This window comes from Stegodyphus dumicola, chromosome 7, assembly GCF_044657685.1.
Source record: "Stegodyphus dumicola isolate Sdum_Otavi_A_Nest chromosome 7, ASM4465768v1".
Taxonomy (NCBI): Eukaryota; Metazoa; Arthropoda; class Arachnida; order Araneae; family Eresidae; genus Stegodyphus; species Stegodyphus dumicola.
In genome coordinates, this window is record NC_140774.1 from 109,542,189 (window position 1) to 109,563,499 (window position 21,311).

At 30.9% G+C, this 21,311-nt stretch overlaps 1 protein-coding gene across 9 annotated transcripts in view; it reads left to right on the forward strand.

Moving 5' to 3' along the window:
- Nucleotides 1–21,311, forward strand: part of LOC118202388 (muscle calcium channel subunit alpha-1-like) — a 674,690-nt gene that overhangs the window by 79,763 nt on the left and 573,616 nt on the right. The window contains exon 1 of one of the 9 annotated variants that reach the window (XM_085820714.1): nucleotides 3,813–3,954. The exons of the other annotated variants lie outside the window; for them this stretch is intronic. The gene's annotated coding sequence lies outside the window, so the exon portion shown is untranslated. Of the gene's footprint in view, nucleotides 1–3,812; nucleotides 3,955–21,311 lie in introns of those variants that run through there. 9 annotated transcript variants of the gene reach the window in all.

Here is a 21,311-nt window from a genome sequence, read left to right on the forward strand (position 1 = left end):
ATTTAAATCGATAAATAAGAAATTCAGATAACAGAAGACTTTTATTTCCTTAGACAAGCTTATTGCTGAAAATGAGTCAATAAAACACACAATAGAAACTACAGCGAACTCATAGAAAACCAATCTCAGCAAGTACTCAAACATGATGTCTGAAACAGATCCTACGTCTGCGGTAAAGCAAGCGGAACAATATTTCTTTAAAAAAAGTGATTCAAAATCCCAGTGGGTAGTGGCTGATATGAAATGATAGATATGGCCGCTAACTGAGTTCCTAGAAAAAGAACCAAAGTTAAATTCACGGTGGACAATGACTCCGCTTTCTATTTTTGGGCAGGAAAATCTCTTCTTTTCATTTCCCTTGTTGTTACACATGTGAAAAGGAGTCTCTTGTGAATTTATTTCCACGGTGATTTGACTGCTTCCTCAGCATAGGTGTAGGAAGTTTTGAATATGAGGAATCCTGCTGAGTTTTATGCTAAGCAAAGCTTTAAATGGCAAGCGGGAAAAATGTGGTAGTAAAATAAACGTACGAATTAAATTAAAAAATCACAGCATAGTTTAAATATAGCTCAATTTCAGTTTTGAAATTAACCTTTTAGCAAAGTATTGTTTGTCTTTTAAAACATTTGAAACTCTAAACGAAATATTTTTGATTTCCAAATTAAATAGAATTCCCTTTATCTATTCTCATTTTGATCCGTTATATTTTCAATTTTTAACCATTCAATAAATCTTAATAGGAGTTAGAAAAATGTGTATTTTTCTTTCATTACCCGAATTATGGGTCAGGATAAAACGGAAACACTTTCCGTTCCACTTGCGGGATATTTTTGTTGAAAGTTGATGCACAAGCAATGTGCTGTTGAAAAGTGCACAGTTGCATTTTGAATTTTCTATACTAAATACTCATTTAATCGTGTATTTTCTAACCTTTTTTTACTAATTTTATTGTGCAAAAGTCGGAAGGGGGAAAAATTATGTGAATAATTTACGCGGTTACGTTAAAAATATAACGTATGAAAAAAATTCATAGATAAACTACGGGTAACTATCCCATTATTATTTAGAAAAATCTACATTTCAGTAACAATACATAGTAACATTGACATCATCAATATATACAGTAACATCATCAATATGTAGTAATATATCCATTTCTACTTTCTGATATTGAATCTCGCCAGCAGTTTTTGCTATCCACTACTGTTTCCTAGGCCTCAGATTATTTAATTATGATGAAACTGCTATCTGTATCATTTGATTTAACTTGAACGTCGTCGCCATCATTACCGTTGTCATCATTCTCGTACTATCCCGTCTGCTTTCCCACGTGCAAGAGCCATCATGAGCATTTTAGTTTTCCCCATTTTCTTGAAGCTCTTCCCTATTATTGCTTCATCAATCAAAGAACATGCAGCCTAAAATCGACGGGCAAATCAAATAGAGAAATGAAGGCAATCACTACGTGAACGAATCCATTTTAAAATTTAGGAAAGTTCATTTTCTGAACTCTGAGAAGAAGGAAACGATTACGTGATTTCAAGGGGGAAAACAGGCGAGTAAATACGTAGCACACTCCATGTACCATTAAATTACCAAGAAGTAATAGCATATTTGTTTTGTGCTGTTCGGCATGGCTATTTTGATTAACTGGTTTTATTAAATGTATGATTTTACTTTTCTGTATCTTCAAATTCTCAAACTTTGATTTTGAGAAAAGGAGAAACTTTCATAATTATTTACCTGGATATTGTATCAGCTGTTAAATTAGGATCTCAATATATTGATTATGTTAGCTCTTTTTTTTAAAATTTCATGTACATTATATTTAGAAGTATTTTTGAACTTGTTAAAGGTAAACTGATTTTTGAGGTATTAGATTGAAATCTGATTTTTTCTGATTGCATTTGTTATCATTTATCCTTGTCCTTTGCCACGAATCAAATTCCCGTTGCAAAAATTGTACATTACGTTGCACTAAAAGACAAATACTTAGTGCAGAAAGTACTACAGTAATAGAAGAAAGCATCGTACAGAAGGTTAAATGGCTATATTATTAAATTATAGCAAATTCGAAATCTCTGTTTTGAACGTTTAACAAAAAGTATTACTTGAAGCGAGAATATGCTTCAAATTAAGACTTAGAGAGGAAACGTAATGATTGATTATTACTAATTAGATAAATATTTAATAAATAATTATAGACATATATCTAAAATCTTACAAACTATATTTACTATTTTATGCGTTTATATCCTTAAAGTTAATCGGCTACATTTTTATTCAGGCTAGTGCCATAAAGGCTGGTTACTAGGGATTTTACTGCGATAAGAATGTAATGCATAACCAAAATAAAAATAATTGGTGATTAAATTGGTATAGTATAAGTGGCACAACAATTACTTCTTGACATTCCATAAGACTAATTTCTGATGAATCTACCATGTTGGAAATAATATTAGTCGAAACCATTTAATGTATTTAACAACCAGCGCAGCACCATAGCTGAGGCTAGCTAACCTTTAAATGTGGTAAGGAAATGTACATTAGCTTAATTCTAACTAATTAGCAGTTAGTTAGAATTATTCAATTCTGTAAAAAACTTTTTATTTAGCATTCTTTTAATATATTGACGATTTATACCAAAAGTGTAAACCTATGTAGTTCTACGGATGTTTACTGTCAATGTATGCAGGTGAACGCACCTAGGTTTACATAATGTATGAAGCATTGAAGCGATTAACTGCTCGAGTGTGTTGATGCTGTAGTAAACATGGTCATCAAATTCACTTCTTTTTAATAGGCTTGAGAAGGCTCATTGTGCACCCTGGGCAATCATTATCGTTTGAGTATTTAAGAGACGTAATGTTCTTGAGGAATATTTCAGGTTTTGACTTTCATATTCATCCTTTTTTTTTTTTTTCGTTATGAATTTTCTATATATCAAAACCTCTAGTTTGCTGCTCCTAGTAGCGTCTTTGCTCTCCAGCCCTGCCGCTTGGTAAGGTTCAATAGGCGTTAAATTAATACATCTAACGCTGTACTTTATAGCTTTCATGATCATTAATGTCTTCGAATTAAGAGACTTAAGCTATGTATTTTGATTTTCTTGTACACTGAAGTCATACAGTTTTTAATTAAGTATTGCATAAGATCATAGCATACAGATCCAGATATAGCAATTTCGGTTTCTGAGCTCAATACGTACAGTTAAAAGTTTTATAAGTCAAAAATGTTATTAATTCAAAGCGAGACATATTTATTTGTTACTTATGAGAACAGTTTAGCTGGCATCTGCGCCATTCGGCGCCCTAGGCGGCTGTTTACAACGAACTACAGTAGTAGATATGACCACATAAATTTAATATAATAACTGCACAAAATAAAACAAATAGCAAAACACAAAGTCAGATTTATTTGGCTATGGCATGCCGTTCTTTAGAGAAATTGAAATCCTATTCTTTCTAAATCCTATTCTTAGGATGCATACAAAATCCAGCGAGTAAATTCATCGGTTTAAAGTAGTTATTAAGGCATTCGAACAGTTTTAAACTGTAGAATATTCAGACCTAAGCCACAGCAATGACTGAAAAATATGTCTCAGAATGTTACATCAGAGCTTTCAGTGATTTTTAGTGAATTTTCCATCTGTCAAGCCAAAAAGTGCCTTCTTCCATCAGTCGCAGACAGAAACGCATCAATGACAACAAAAGCAGGTCAAGGTCGTACTGAACAATCGACCGCCATCTTTCAGCCTCATAACTTATCTTTTATGGCCCTCGATGAAAAGAGAACTGCCTTTCTTAATATTTTGCCCATACACATTTAGATTTCGTGGAATAAATGTTTTGCTGAAACTTTACGGGAATGTAAAGGAGGAAAATTAAAGTTTGACAGCGTACATCTTCAAAACCTTGACAGCATACGAAGTTTTTCTATTTGTCTTAGAGAAAGGTAATATTATGCATTTTAAGTGTTTCATTTGATCTCGATTTGAAAATTTACTTCATCTAGTAATGAAGCGTGTGGAACTTTGCGTTTATTTGCTCAGATTATCTTCACAAGCTAAGAATTTGCTCATGATATAAATTATTAACTAAATTAGAATAGTGAATTCCATTTAGATATGTTAAGTTTCTTCTGTGAAATGAAATCACAGTTACGTGCATTTCGGTGAAATGATCTTTACTTCAGTATTTCTTTAAAGAAAAGGAAGTAACAAAAAAGTTTTAAAAAATTGGAAAGCTTTCAGATTTTACATTACTCCCAAAAAGACATTTTTAACTTTTCGTGTCCTATCTTTATTTATTAAATATCAAGTTCTTCTCACTTAAACAATCAAATTCAATTCAACAGTAATATCGCAAAATACTTTTTAAATGAGCCTATCTTTAGAATCAAAATCGTAAAAACAACCGTGTATTTAGAGTAAGTATAATGAAACACTCAATCGATTTCGAGGGCAGCTAAAGGTCCCTCCTCATCAGGAGAAAGAAATATCAAGAAAGAAAATAAAGGAGAAGGAGTCTCAGAAACACGTGGTCCTTATCAGCACTGCACGTGGTTATAACTGGATTTCTAATCAGAGTTGCACTGGCCGCCTACTTTTACTGAGCCAGGCTATCTGATCAAGCATAAATGAGAAGAAAAATTAGCGAGGTTAAAATAGGGAGCGTGGGGCAAATGCACCTTCACGCTCAAAATCTGAACTTCAAATAACAGTTATAACCACGTGCAGTGCTGATAAGGACCACGTGTTTCTGAGACTCCTTCTCCTTTATTTCCTTCTTTCTTGATATTTCTTTCTCCTGATGAGGAGGGACCTTTAGCTGCCCTCGAAATCGATTGAGTGTTTCATTATACTTACGCTAAATACAAGGTTGTTTTTACGATTTTGATTATCACATTAGCGTGTTTCTCTTCTAGTCTATCTTTAGAATTTCCGATACACAGTCTCGCGCGTTAGACATAATTTTTTTTTCCCATGCAGCGTTGATGCCCATATTCGGTGGAAGATTACGTTATTCAAAATTTGATGGCTCTAGGTACCGTTGTTTTATCACAATGCGAGAAACATACGTTTATGCAGTTTTTTTTTTCATTATTTGATTTCTTTAAATATAACGCTGGTCTCTAATATTTGGTGAGAAGAATTTGAAAAGTTAACCGAATTTTATAATGAACCAACGCAAAATGCGAAAACGAAATTAATAGCCCTTCTGAATTAATAGTCCGAAATTAATAGCCCTTTGGGCTAATAAACTTCCAGTTCTCCGTTCTAATTAATGAACAGCATAAATGTATTACCAGAAAGCTTGAATAATCCAAAAATATCTGTATATTCTTCAAAATGAATTATTGGCAAGTTTTAAAATAACGTCATACTCTCTGTTGCGAGCACTAGCTTGCCATTCCCTTCGCGGCAGCCTGCATTCCTTTTTTTATACGATTTATTTTCGAGGAGTGGGAACAAACACGAAGCGAGATTTCGACCATTTAAAAAAAATGAACGGATGCTTGTGTCAGGTTTCGATGCTTTAAAACAAACATACTACCCATCACTAGTGTAAATATTATTTGCAAATAATAAAAATTGAGTTTATCAATATATAATCAAATAATCAATAATCAAAGTTATAAAATCAAACACGCAGATAAATTCATTTTCCAATACTTTCGACATTTGAAATCATCTCGATTCATTTTGGGGAACATGAGACAACATCGACATTATCTTCTGTTTAAAACGAGGTTTTATTAAAATAATAGTAAAACTTACATAGATTTTTCACTTTTATAATTTTCGAAAGTTTTCTACATTGCTTTTCCTACGAGAAATTTAAACTCTTTATGAACATTGTAAGAAGTACTAAGCAACGTAATGAGACCATTAAATTCGAAGACTTCTGTATTATAATGATATGAAGAAACGTATATGAAGCGAATACTTAAAAGACTCCAAAGAAATTTAATCCGATTTAATTTTTAATAAAATACAAATATTTAAAATAATACAGCCAACTGCATTTATTAGTATTGCATATTATTATTTCAAATAAAGCGACAAGGGAAGATTCTTATTGCTAGAATTCCAGTAAGAGAAAACTAGCTTGGCGAATAGCTTAAGTAATAAAAATGCTGACTGAAGCTACGTAGTCGTCATACAACACATTTTGTAAAATTCTAGAAACAAAAATCTCTTGAGCCAAAACCCTTGTGGTTTTTCCAGAGATCTGTAAAGTCTTTTATCATTTTCTTCCATCTTTAACTGCAGTATAAATAGAAACGCTGAGAGAAATCTTGCATATAGTTTAGGTAGGTTAATCTATTTATAGACTGCAGTTCTATTAGATTTAGGTATTTAGTGTTTCTAGTCTTTGCTTCTGTGAACAAATTTTTAAGTCTATTGCATATTTTGAGTCCTGATGCAGTAAGTCTGCGATAACGATGATCCTGCACTTTTAGGATCGAATCAACAATATGTCATTCAGAGTTATATATGATTAGAGTGATATCTCTCCGGAATCTTGCACCTGGAAAAAGTTCTTTTTATCTAAAATACTTATTCGACAGATATGTACGTTAATACTCAATAATATATTGATCTATGAAAATCATTTTCCTTTCAGTTTGTTCATTAAGAAATGCCTCAGATTGCCGTTATATTTTAGCTAAATTTAATTGAGATAATAAGTTAGTATTCTCAAACTCGTTTCTAAAAACATTTCTTAGTCATTAAAGGATTATAAAAAGTAATATTTTTAACGGCTGATAAAAATTTATTCACATCGTATTCCTATTCAGCATGCATGTTCATGCATTCCTGTTCAACTTGCAGTCTAAAATTAGAAGCTAAACAATGTACAAGGAAACTACAGATGAGTTACGTGTGATGCAAAATTCTATCTGCGTAAATTGTGCAACAAAAGAGAAGTAGCTTTCATGCCATGGAGGAAAACAAAATTCACCAAAAAAAAATTATTTCAGATAAAACCATTTTCAGATTGTTAATAGAGTACTTTTTTGGCATCATGCCTTCTGGATCATATCCATAGAATTGCATATGAATCTGAATCACATACACGAAACGCTGATTTTTTTTTAAATCAGAGTCTCTTTTTTTGTAACCAGATAAGCGAAAAACTATATTAAAATGCTACGCAAATAATTTTACTAAATGATATTATTCCGGTTTTATCAATGTTGGGAGGTTAAAAAAAGTCAAGTAGAAATGAAATTGCCTTGAATAGCTTTATGTTTGCAGCGCTCCAAATCATATATTTTTACGCGGTTTTTAAAATCAGAAACATTATTTAAGGTTACAAGCTAACATTTGGCTTTTCTGAGGCATAGATGTCTGAAAATGTCCTCTTATCTGGGCTTGAGAAATAATAATTTTCATATGATGGGTACAGTGGTATCTCGCCATATGTCTGGCTTGAAATACACCTAACATGGTATGCAGCATTTTTGGATGCGAAAATGTTTGTTCGGTATACGACATTTGTTTGGAATACGACACGAGTACAGTGAGTCATGAATGCGTGCACTACACCTGTTTACAATTTTCGAAACAATGCTACGATTAACCATGTGAGTCCGTATGCCTGTTACTATTATTGAATAAACAATTCGTGTTGTAACTCTGAATTTTCACGTAATTTTCTACTTTTTCCGTAAATGTTTGGTAAATTCATTAGCAATGAGTTTTAGGAAAGTTAAGGAGAAGAGTAGAGCAGCAAAGAAAATTGTAAGGATCACCATGGATGCGAAAAAAGAAACTGTTGGAAAATATGAAGATGGCATGCGTATCTCAAATTTGGATATTGAATACCGTAAGCCGGGTATGATGATGTCTAGGATTGTAACTAACAAAGACGCTATTAAATCGGTTAACGTTGCTGCGAATGAAGTGAAATCGATTATCAAGCAAAAATCAAAGGCGTTAGAACGTGTTAAAATAGCAGGGAAAATATTTATGTGAAGTATCGTGTGCAGTGCTTAATTTATGTACAGTATCTATTTCACGAATTGGAACTGTATTTTAATATTAAGTAGTGTTTTGATAATAACAATAGGGTACTTTTTAAGAACGATCATTAATTTCCCTTTATTTCTTATTGAAACATTTCTTTTGGTATGCGCCCAGTTTGGTATATGTGCAAGAATCTGGAAACGATTAAGGACCTGTATCATGGTACCACTGTATGTACATAGTATTTAAAACCGGAAACGTTATTTGGAGGGGGGAGACCTAACATTTGGCTTTTCTGGATAAAGCTGTTGTCTGAAAATTTCCCATTACCTTGGAAAGAATATTGTTGGTTTTCATATTATAGATATATGTAGGTAGTTCGTAGGTATTTGATGCATGCATTATCTGTTATAAAGTATCTTTTAGCAAAGAGAATAAATTGTTGTTAAAATTATTATTTAAATATTATCATCTAAAATATTATTTTACTTACTGTCCTAGTTCTTCTCTAGTACTGAACCTTTTCGTGAGCTCAATTACTTCTTTATCCATACCTTCCCGCTTACCCTGAATGCAGCGTGGTTATATATGTTCTCAGGGGATTTTTAAATAGATGGGTAGAACGAATATGGGTGTGCCCGTTTCGTAATCAGCCAAGTCCGATACTAGTCACTATTTTAGCTGAATCTCTATCCGTGAGATCTTTTCCGCTATTGTGAACTTACTATAACTTTCTAACGAATTCGAATGTTGATGGAATTATAAACAATTTTCGTAACCATAAAATTCTTGGTAACGAAAGTAAAAAAATGAACATATTTCTAGTTTGGATATGTATTTTATTTTTTAATTTTTGTTTCTTGGCAATACAAATAAACATTTTTTTTTTCTTTTCAGTTACTAAAATAAGTAGAATAATTTTAATAAAATTGTTTTAAATTGTTAAGAAATGGAAATTTCCCCTTTCACCCCCCCCCAAAAAAAACTACTCAGTTTTGCTTTAATTGATTCCTATTTGGAAAGATTTAAACTGTGATCATTGGCTTATTATGTGCTTTTGTAAAGTTAGGCATTTATCAGATAGTACGATGACAGTTTGATTACAAGAATGCTTACGAGTTCAATCTACGTAAGGGAAGGGATAGCTTGTAACATTATTTATGATTCAAATCGCAAATCCCACGTAGACAGCCCATTCGCTGGCGTTTGAACCCTCGTCGAAACCATAGCATTCATTTATAATATTCCTATATATAAGTTTGAGGCCGATACATCAATGTATTCACATTTATCAACAAATGCCTTTATTTTTATTTGCCTTTTAGCAATATCTTAGGATTACGCTGGAATCAAGCACGTTAGAATAACATACCACTTCGTACTGTAAAGACTGCAAAATTATTGCAAAATAAAGCATACTTTGTTTTGAAATCAGTCAAAAAGTGTTCAAAAACAATTTTATTATCTACTTTTTACGACCACATATAGCACTTTTTCGGCAATATATTAAATTGTCTATTGGTCTGAGAAACCTTTGTAGCTTAGTTTCCCGCTTCATTTATCCTACCCATTACATTTGCGATACCTATGCCTCTGTACATCCTATCAAATGTTCCCATTTGATAGGATCCCCTTGAGGGCTGACAGACTGTGAATTCTTTGTGGTACAAGTGACTGATAATTCTTATAATTCCATAAGATTATTGCTTTACGTTTCAGCTGAAGTAGATTACTTAAAAAAGTTAGCGATTTTTTAACAATTAGATGATGACTTGTAATAAATCTAAATTATGCAATTTATGATGTACTTAACAGATTATTCTTTTAAACATTTGCACCAATATTATAATTAATAAAAATTGTCTTTAGCTCCATATATGATGTATCTCAGTCAAGAAAAATCGTTTGTGCTTCGTCTATCATTGAGGATTTTTCATTATTTTAAAATATTTATTTTTGATCTAATAATGAGGCGGTTGGTTTCTAGATGAATCTAACTCTGATGATAAACGAAATCAGACAACGTCTACCAGATATCTTTAAGATATTGGTAAATCTTATGACAATTTCAAATTATTGTTAAATTCAAATTTTGTAATCACATGTGAAAAAATGAGCTCCAAACACAATATTCATTACTTGTTAGTATTATTTCGGTTTTCTTTCTAAAGCAAGCAAATATTGATTTTAAAGTACTTACCATTGATAAAGGAGTCGTCTGACTTTTTAAAATTTTGTTTTGCCTTAAGCTAATGGCAACTTTGTTGAATTACGCAATTGTTTAAGTATTCTTAATGATGGCTCTCCGGTAAATTGAATGCTCTCATTAGAATTCACTTCATATAAATCTAAAGTTTCAATAATATCCAATGTTACTCACTGAAACTTTTCCTCTTTTCTTTTTGATGTAAAGTCATGATGTCGTTGCTAGGAGATACAGGTACATTAAAGTTTTCTCCGTCGTATTTCTGCATCTTTGGTAGAAAAATGGCCAAAGTGATCGAATTTGGGATTTTGTGCTCTGATTAAATCAAATTTATGGCTTGCATTGCAGGGAAAAGAGTAACGTATATTTTCATGTACGAGCCGAGAAATTTCAGTAAATGTTTCAACTACTGAAATCTGAAAGTTGACATATATATGCGGGTTGAAAATTATTGACAAACAATTTGATCAAAATGTATTATAATTAAAATAACTGAAAAAGTGTCATTTTTGTCTTACTTGACATACATTAATCAAGTTGTATAAAATCAATATATCAGGAGATTTTATTAGTTCTCTGCCATCTTCGCTTGAGAAATATCCGGGTGAAAAGAAACTCGCTTTAGAAATACCCTCATAGTCTTTCTTGTTACTATTAGTAACATTGTCAGTGGTCCCACATATACAGATGCAATCTATTCTCATTAATTGTTCTTTTTTATAATTTTCACAAACTTCATGTAACTATATGTTTTAATCAAATTGTCTATAACACTCTGCTGCTCAATCTGAAAAATAAAGGAGACTTTGGCCTAAGCTTTTGGTGCTAAATTTTACATAGTTGTCGGTGTAAATATATGCAATTTAATATTAATAGTTTCTCAAAAAAATTCAAGAAGTATTAAAAATTAGCAGAATTAATGCAAAAGTTTTATTACCTTAAATTAATGAATTTCTGAAATTTAAAGATTATTTGAATGAGATCTTATTTTAAGGCCTTACTTCAGTTGCTGGTTATAATATAACATGCATTCATTTTTTGTGACGTATTGAATCTCAAATGTACTGTACAGTTAAGCCGTATTCAGCTAAATGGTTGTTACATTTAATATGTACTCTTTATATTGCATGAACTTGCTAATAATATAAAGTTACAGTAAAATTTTTCGTATTTTGTCGTATTCGTTTAAAGAATTAAATTTCCTTTGTTCCCCTTTGTCTTTTCGTTATCTGTGAAGTTAATATTACTGTAAAATGTGTAATTTTTTTTAGTTACTTCATTTTCCATGCCAAAAATCAAACATTTATAATTCAGGAAACAGTGCTAGCAAATTTTTTAAAATAGTGAAATAACGCTGCATTGCCAAATGTTCATTTTATTTTTCATAGCTTCCCATTTACAACGATGCTGCATTTAATCTTTCTTATCATCATGTATTCCTAAATGAGACGAAAGATTTTTTCCAAAACTTTTTAACCTTCTGCAAGTTGATATTACCTAGGAAAGTTTGTTAAGAAATACTGAAAAATGTAAATCCTCTAAAGCAAGAGAAAGAAGAGAATATCAAGAGAAATATTTTTAACATTAAATCTGATCGAACCAGAACTGTTTCTCCTGAAATTATCTTTTCATCCTTCAGGGAATTTCCTGAAGACGGTTTAGAATAATGATGATGTAACAATGACGATGGAAAATAATTAATAATGCAATAATGCCCTCTTGCTTTAAAGTACAGCAAAAATGGAACATCAGAAGTAAAGAGGGTAACTGGGAGACAAAACGCGAAGCACATTATACCCTGAATCCCAAATACTTAGTTAATTGTTAATGTAAAAACGCTCAATAAAAATAAGCCGTTGACATTTTGGAAGTCTTTATCTTCAGTTTATTTTCTCTTTTAAATAATTATTGTTTATATATTCAAACAATGTACCTTTTTAACTTTTTAATACTGAAGAGAGTGGTTCCATTAATTAGTTCTGGATTTTTTTCTTAAAAATTACAGCAGATGTGGCCAGATTTAAGAACTGAAATAAGAAGAATATTCATGCATAACAACGAAATCCAAAGCATCATTTACATTTGAAAGCGGTGTTACCAGATTGAAAGCGTAAGGAAGATCAAGTTTCGGATTTCTGTCGTAACCTAAATAGTATAGCTCTTCTGAATTTAATGGCTTTAATGGCGGGGGAAAAAGAATGGTTTTCTAAGACTTCTCAAAGATAAAATCCTATGTTATTTTAAGAGAAATAGACTAAATAATATTCTGCTACCTTTAGCTTCGTAGTACAGAAATGTGGGCATAGTTTATAGACGCAGTTTAATTAACTAATTATTATTTTCTGCTTTTCTGTTTTTTTCATTTTCTTTCAACTCCTATAAGAAAATGTTGTGGATGTTGAGTTAAAAAGGGATGGGAGAGCAAGTTTCGTTTACTGCGTGAATTTCCTATGATAAATTCTGAGTGTGCATTTTTCTTGGATTGTATGTGTTGACTCTAGTGGTTATTCAAGCGGCCTAGAAACTTGCTTTTCGCAGCAGCTGTACTAGTTATAGAATGGAGTTGCTTAGAAACTACCTTTCATGGAAAGATAAATAGCAGGTGGGGTTTAATCATTTATCACTGGTGAATTCCCAAATGTCCTCTATATCTTCATCTTTACCTGTATGAAAATTTCCTAGTGCTTTGGAGACAATAGATTTTAAAATTACAAACCGAGCATTTTTGTCATTATATATCAACACAACGACATAGATTGATTATTTAGAAAAGCATAATCAAATAAAAACGTATACCCTTTTAAAAATATGTACGGAATTTCGGCATGTTAATTTATGTACCAATTTAATTTCTGTATTCTCTTTTACTCATATGTCATGTTGTAAATTTCATCTAAAAAGGTACTCAAATATTTTCTAGAAAAATATCCCAATTGTAATATGGACCATAATACCGTGATTTTCATTATCCTATTTTGATTCGAACATATACATCCAGAGCAAACGTTCGCGGTCCTGAATGAAACAATTTAAATTATGATTTAATTTAAAAATTTCCTACATTTTAATCTGAAAATGCATTTTTATTAGTTGCTTTTTAGTAAAAATTACCCAATATTCCTCTTCTCTTAAATCAGTTGCGTAGATGAGCTAATTAGAATTTTTATAATTTTTCAAATCAGAAATGTAGCATTTCCCTCCCTTAAGAATTTTTATCAGCACAAATGTTCTTAACCATTCAAAAAATTAAAGCTTCTATCTACTCTCTGTTAGCATGGATCATCTGTTAATGCATTTTCTGAGGCAGAAATTAATCCTTAGTCTAAAATTCTTCAGCAAGTGCTAAATGATACACTCGTAATCCCGAAGGTAAACTCTTCAAGGATGTGATGAAAGAGGTACATTATGAAGGGAAAGGATTAAATGAAGCTAGAGGAAAGTGGGTTCTACTGGAAGAAATATCGATCGATGATCTTGAGGTCATCACCGATGAAGTTATAAGGAGAATATTTTTCATCAGATGTGGAATTTTTGTTTTATTTTCTTTGAAGCTCACATTAGAAGAAAACCGAGCATTAGCTGAGAAAATGACTTTCCCGCTGTGTGTTGGAAATGTGGAAGTAAAAACAGAACCAGTCTTATATAAATCTGTTTCATGAGTGAAACTACAGTTACGTATATTAGTGTAAAATAACTACTAATAATATTCTGTTTTATTAATTTCAATCATTGTTAAACTCTCTTATTAAAAACATACATTTGTTAGTTAAACCTTAATTTACAATAGCCTCTAAAAATACTTTTTTTATTTGGTTTTCTACTTCTTCTATTCTAGAAAAGAAAAAATACTTGGTATAAATCGTTTTGAGCCCATTATTGAAAAGTTAATGCCAAACGTATGATTCCGCATATAGCACTAATGTCGTGCGTACTTACAATGACATAAATGAAAGTGAAGATTTTATTATTAAATGAAATAATGAATTTTGCCATTTTGAATTTCGTCAGATCAATTTTAATAGTATTAAGATAGAAATGTTTTTCAACCAACAGTAACAAAAAACTGAAAAAAAAGGTCACTTCATCATTCTTAATCTAAAATATGTAACAACACAATCTCGCACTTTTTTTTACTTCAGCTGTTATCCCTCTTTATTGCAGTTGTAATATTATTAATCTGTGCACAAGTCTAGTCTTTTGAATTGCTTTATTATGTATAACTATGGACATTCTATAAAGTTCTACTATCTGTGCATTTCTGATTTAAAAAAGCTTCAGTTTTATAAACAATTTCTATGCCGTTCAGAAACAATATATGGCTACAGGCCATAAATTGTTTCTATGCTCATAGATTCATTCTATTGTTAGATTTGAAAACACTCTGTAAACTACAGGCTATTAGCAATACGTATTCCATTTTTATGCTATATAAGCTTAAGTTTTATCAACAATTCTGTGCTATCTAAACAGCTTCCTCACAAAATAATCTGCTGATTTCCTTTATCGCTAAATAGTTCGTTACGTATAAACGTAACCCCTTTGGCACAAGGTGGTGATTTTTTTTACAGATGTAACTTAAAAGTTACTTATCGGGTGCAAATTGCTGCTTACATGACTTTTTTTAAAAAGATTCCTAAATAAGATTAAAAATTTAAGATTCCTAGATAAGAATTGAGATTCCTATCTAAGATAAAAATATTTAACTTAAGTTAGGAAAAGTTATCAACATATGAAACGAAAAAGCATTTTAGCCATTTAAAATGGTTGTTGTAATTATCAAATAAGGATTACGTGATACGTTAAAAAATAAAACACTTACAATCTTCTTCAAATCTGTCTGAATGAACAGAAGCCAAATCACTGTCAGTATGGTACTATCCCATAGGAACAATTCCATGCTCGTGTAACATAGTTTCCCGAAACTTAGCACGCACATGATTCGCACATTGTTTAAGCTTGAGTGAGACGTATTTCTACCATACTTGAATCTCAAATAAAATGAAGAGATAAAGCTGATGTTGATCACATTAAAAAATGTAAAAAGGTATAGTGAAAAAAATTCATCTGACGAAATTCAAAATGGCAAAATTCATTATTTCATTTAATAATTCATCAGTTTGTATCAATAAACGTTCACCTCATTGAATTTGTTTCTTTATAAATGACATGATAAAGTCACATTAACTGACAGTCGTTCCCTTCGCTGAAATAAGCAACTCATTTTATGATTTCCACTTCCATCTACCGAAATTACTTGTATAAATAAGAAGAACTTTTTTCCTGGGAATACTGATGCATTATTGATGCAGCAGAATGTTTTAATACATGATCTATAAAGCAGGAAAACTGCCATTAACGCTAACTGGTTAAAAGAAGGAGAATCAGCGACTAGTGGTCATTGACATTCTGCTGCCAATTCAGACAAAAGTGCTGATTTGTGAGTATTCTTGTATGAAATTCGATATCCAGTCTTTCTTTCTGCTTGTTGATGCATGCATTGTGTATGAGACGACATTCTTTTCCAACTAACTTCCTATTCATAGCTTTGGCTGTACCTACAAGACAGGATTTCATGAAGCATGAACCTGAACGGATTTCTGAACAACTGGATTCAATATAGTATTATGCTTGACGTTTAATAAATAAGTAAAATAAAATAAAATGCGCAAGAAGGAGGTATCTATGTAGTTTTTTCTGGCTCTCTTTTATATATTTACTTGATACTTTCTATTATAAAGATAAAATAATATCAAGTAATGGGATTTTGTATTTCATTCCCGTTCTCCTGCATAACTGAGTGTATTCAATCATACGATATTGTATTTGCTTCCCCTATATCAATTTTTAATGGTATACTTTTAGTGAGAAATGCTGAATTCTCAGACTTATACATGTAATAACGATGAAACAATCACACTTTATTATAAAGCTAGAAGTAAGGATATTGTAGAAATATCAATTGAACTGAACGCTCATCCATAATGAAAAGCAACTTGGCATCCAAGCCAGATTAAATATTCATCTTCATTTCAACTGACATTTGCGGCCCCAATTCGCTTGACACTCTAGTCATGCCTATTCAAGAACATTTGTATTTTTGATACTGTTGCGATAGAAAGAGAGCAGCGTTTTAGCGAGAACAGAGGTAGAAGCAAAGTGTACGCAATTATCCAGTATGGCAGTTTATTAAAAGAAAGTTTCGGTTTCAATTTCGAATTAATTAAAATTTCGAATTTCAATTTCGAATTAGTCAAGGTTATCAAGACATATCATATGAAATGACCTGAAATGACACAGTCCAGAAATAGTTATTACTGTTTTTAGAATAGAAAGGGAAAATACTCAAATTAAAATGATCAAGTAAGGGGCTATTGTTAATTTAAATTATATTTTATAGTTACATATTTCCCCTTGATTTACATATGTTTTATCTTACGAACATGTTCGTATTTTATTGTTCTTATACTTTGTAAGTTCTTATACTAAATTATCATTATAAAATACTACGAAACATGCTCAAATGTTATTATAAGGTAAATTAGTAACAACCCTTAGAACATTAGTTTATAAATTTAATAGCAAGATCAGTTCAATGATTGCATATTTGTACAATATTTACACTCATGTTTCTTTCTAGATATGTTAAAAACTCGTTTCGGGGCGGTAAGCAAATATTTATTCTAGGCTGCGATATGTAATACTGACGTCTGAAATACACTTTATTAACTCCAATTATGATACAAAGGTTTACTAAACTTACGATTTCATAATATTAGAACGTTAACATATTATATGCTACAGGTATTATCGTAAGATCGTAAAGTTAGACCAATGTTCGTAAAAATTGCGAGAAATGTGTAATGTTGACAGATATGCATAAACTGATTAATGCACAACTAGATGAGATGAAAACAGGTTCTTTAAAGGCGAGTTAAATTAGTATCTGAAAAATTATAAAAATTTCAGAACCGTTAATATGAAAGATATAAAATTAGAAGACATTTTTCATTTATAGAAATAAATAGTGCGAAAAGCATAAACGCATTATTTGCACTATTGATAATCTTGTTTAATGTGAAAGTAGAATTTACATATGAAATTCCAGTTTAATGTACCTCGTTTTCAGCATACAGAAAATCGAAAAGTGTATCTTCTTGCCGTTTCACAAGTGTTTCTTCCTAATTTTCAGTATAATAATGTCCTCAAAAACAGTCTTCGGCTCGAATACTCTACAATTACTCTTTATTGATCATCATCACAGGAATATCTAATAAGTCAAGGATATTCATACATTGGTGGAAGGAAGTAATCACCCTCTTTTATCGTCAGAAATATGTTACTTCACAGCTATAATACTTGCATATGTGAATCGGAAAATGGTTAATAGCCATAATCTTCTATTTGCAGTACCTGTTTCAGAGAAATGGCACTTGCTTCTATAATGGTGATTCTGTTTAACATTCTGATTATATTTTCTTCCACACCTTTAATATTTTCTGAGATATTATTCCTTATTTCCAAATTTTGCCGCTAGAGACACTGTCATTCGTTTTGAGATACATTTAGATCTCAAAACGAATTTATTAACGAAACGAATTTAGATGGCAACTTTGTTCTCTATATTTGTTCGCAAGTAATATGGATGGCTTTAGTAAGCAAACACTGTGGTACTACATTTGATATATGGAAATAAAATTTAAGATATGCGCTTATATCTTAAACACCAAAGACTCTGTTATTCCAAGCTGAAAGTATTATGTATTATATTAAAATATGCACATATGGAAGTGAGAGAGATAGAAATAGGTCACATAAACTGAAAAGTTGTAAAAGACGAGCTTCGCACGGTAGAATACTGAATAGTATATAAATAATGGCATTTTCATATCACTGCGAATTTATCTCGTTTAGTATGCTTGGAAAATAAATCTCTTGAACTAGAGAATTACCTCTAATTCTATTATTCTTGTTACTTCCATCTTCTATCCATTAGTAATCTTTTCTTGCATAAACATGTTTAAATCAAATATACTCTAGTAGTTACTTTTTTTTTTGAAAACGTAAATCGTAATATCTCATTTATTATTAAAGACAAGCCACCGACTCTAAATACGTAAATATTTCAGTTAGAATGCGACAGAGGTTACTTGTCTTTCTTTAGGCATTTTTATCGTTTTAAAGGTAAAAACAACAAGTTTAAAAGTTTGCAGTTAGCTAGTACATTTGCAGAAAATTTAATTTCGGATTAACAGTAAGAATATCTAACTGCTTATATTTGTATACAAAAATGAACATTTTAGCTGAGATCCATCTGAGAATATTTTGTTATATTCTATTTATTTCTAAGGCTCTTTGTTTCTAATCTGTACCTTTTTAATTTTATTTTAAAACGAGGAAAATAAAATATGCCTTGATATATCAGTGTAACAAAACAGCAAACAGAAGTATTTTGCTTACATAATTTAATTTGGTATCTGGTGTCCAATATATACTCATTTTGATTATTCTTAGCAGGAAAAACCAAAAAGAATTTAAGATTCTATAAAATAGATGCATGTTTTCTCAGAGCTAGTTTCTTGTAAAAAGTATTGGAAGCTGGACAAGATTTTAGAAAGTTTATTTATTATGAATAATCAAATAAATACAGTCTTTAAAAACCTATACTCCATCCATTCGAAAATATTGTACATATTTAAAAAGACTGAAAAGAAGAACTAGGCATAATTAAAGAATTACAATCGAGTGTCCTTATGTCTTATGCCGAAACTTACAAGCTGCTCAAACAACTGAGACGAAGTTCGCTGTTGTTTAATTTTTTCTGTATCAAAAACATCAACAAAGTTACGTTACCTAATGTGATTGTAATTTTGTAATGTAGGATTCTCCAGTGCTTTGAAGGAGGGGGTGTAAGTCGCCCACGTATTTGGAAGGAAACATTTGACAAAGCTAGACGAATTTGGTGAAATTTGACGATGCTGTACGAAACCCATCAAACTTGCAAAAGTAAACATTAAATCATAAACTTGAGGCTGCTGTATCCTAACCGTGTTACAATCGATATAGCAAATAATTTGTTGATGGAAAAACTGCGATATGGTCTTTTGCTTATCAAAGCACTCAAAAACGACAGTCGATAAAAAGGCTTAATAGAATCTTGGTTTAAAAAAAATTAGAGTCTGCGTGGAGGTAATTTCTGTAAGTCTTTTTATATTAGTAAGATTAAGCTTCGTCGTGAGGGTTGGTTACCAGCTTTCAGTGTGTACACAAGAGGCCTTGAAAAAGGGCTCAGTCTCACATCAGATGAACTTTATTTATCACTTATGAATTACTCAATATTAAATGCAGCTGTATATGTATATAATAATTTCACACAAAAATCAATTCTAAACATATAGGATATTTTCGGGCGGAGGGAGTAATATATAATTCTTTCAGCAGGGGTTGTATATTCAAAAAAATATATCAATCTTATTAAGTCCCTATGTTTTTTTTACTTTAGTTTCTGGCTACATGTATGTAATTTACTTTGAAAGTTATTGCTTCATATTTCGTAAACCCTAAATCTCATGATTTAAATATTGTAGCTTCGAAAACTTAGATTTCACTTCATGTGGATTCTGTTCGAGAAAACAGAGTAAAGAGATCGTGAAAAATATTGGTTAAAACCGTTATAATGGACAATATGTAAGAGTATGTGTGTGTCTTTAATCACTGCCCAAGTCATATATTATTTATATAACGGGTACGGTAACTTAAAGAGGCTAAGAAAATTTAAGAAATTTTTGTATGCTTAAAAAATAATTTGTCACAAAGCGTGTAATTCATTGAAAATAATACAAAAAAATTCTTTTAATTGTGATTATTCTTTCAACTAATTATAATAAAAATGTGGTTCAGATTCAGTATTCTTCATACTATCATTTGAGGAGAAGTGCTTTCAGGAGTTTTTGTTTATGAAAGTTGGCTCGTTCTGCATAAATAAGATTTAGAACTGAATTTTGTAGAAAGATCAAAATTTTGAACCTTCAGGGAATATGTTCCTACACTGAACTGCTGCAACACATTTTTATTTATCTTTTAGTTTCCAGTTTAATACCAGAATTTTGTTCTCGTTTTCTCTTCATGTATATCTAAAGGAAATCTGATAATTATACAAATATCCAGTCCAAGAATAATGATAGAAATGTATCCTGCATGAATATGCCATTTTATTATTATGCATTTAAATGAACGTTGTTATGAATGTGTATATACTTCCCATAATATATATCTGATAATGGCTCCTAAAATTCATCATTTTTTGAGCTTTAATTAAAAAAATATATACGAAATTTAACAGTTTACCACTAAGCGATTTTATCTGGCTATAATTCAGAGAGCAATTGCTTGAGAAATATAACAAACTCTCAATTAGAGGATTTGCTAATGATTGTTCTAAACTAAGGTATTTAACAAATGGCGTTAGAAGCACACGTTATTAATTAAACTAATAATGAAAAAGATTACAAAAATTTGCAGTTTGAAGTATACTCTATAAATACATTACACCAATGCTTTTAGATTGCTTTCTTTGTTGAATAATACACAGGCTTAATATGAAAGACAATTTAAAGAACGACAAAACTTCTGAGAATTTGCAATTCCAAATACCGCATAAATGATAAATTAAGGATATTATGTCCTAGGGGATGGCAAAATATTTCATTACTGGCAAACTATGAAGCCGAGTGTATGTTTATTGCCTGGTAACGTACCGCACATGGCATGAAAATTTGAAGATTGATATCAAAAGTGTAAATATTTTCAAATGAAAACATAGTTTCTCAATTTTTCTATTTTAGATACAGAATCCTTTCTGCAAGCACATTGATACAAACATGATAAGACACCGCAGCAAACACTTGTGTTATATAACAAAGAAAATAATTTAAAAAACAAACAGCATATACTTTATAATTTTACATATAATTAAATCATGTTTTAAAAAGTATAAAACATTAGTGTAATTTAGCTGATGTATAAAATATCATTTTTAGAAAAATAATATTAACATTTTATCCTAAATTGTTTTCAAATGTATAAATTAACTCTATTTTTCTTTTACACTAAATTAAATAATACTGCAAAGAT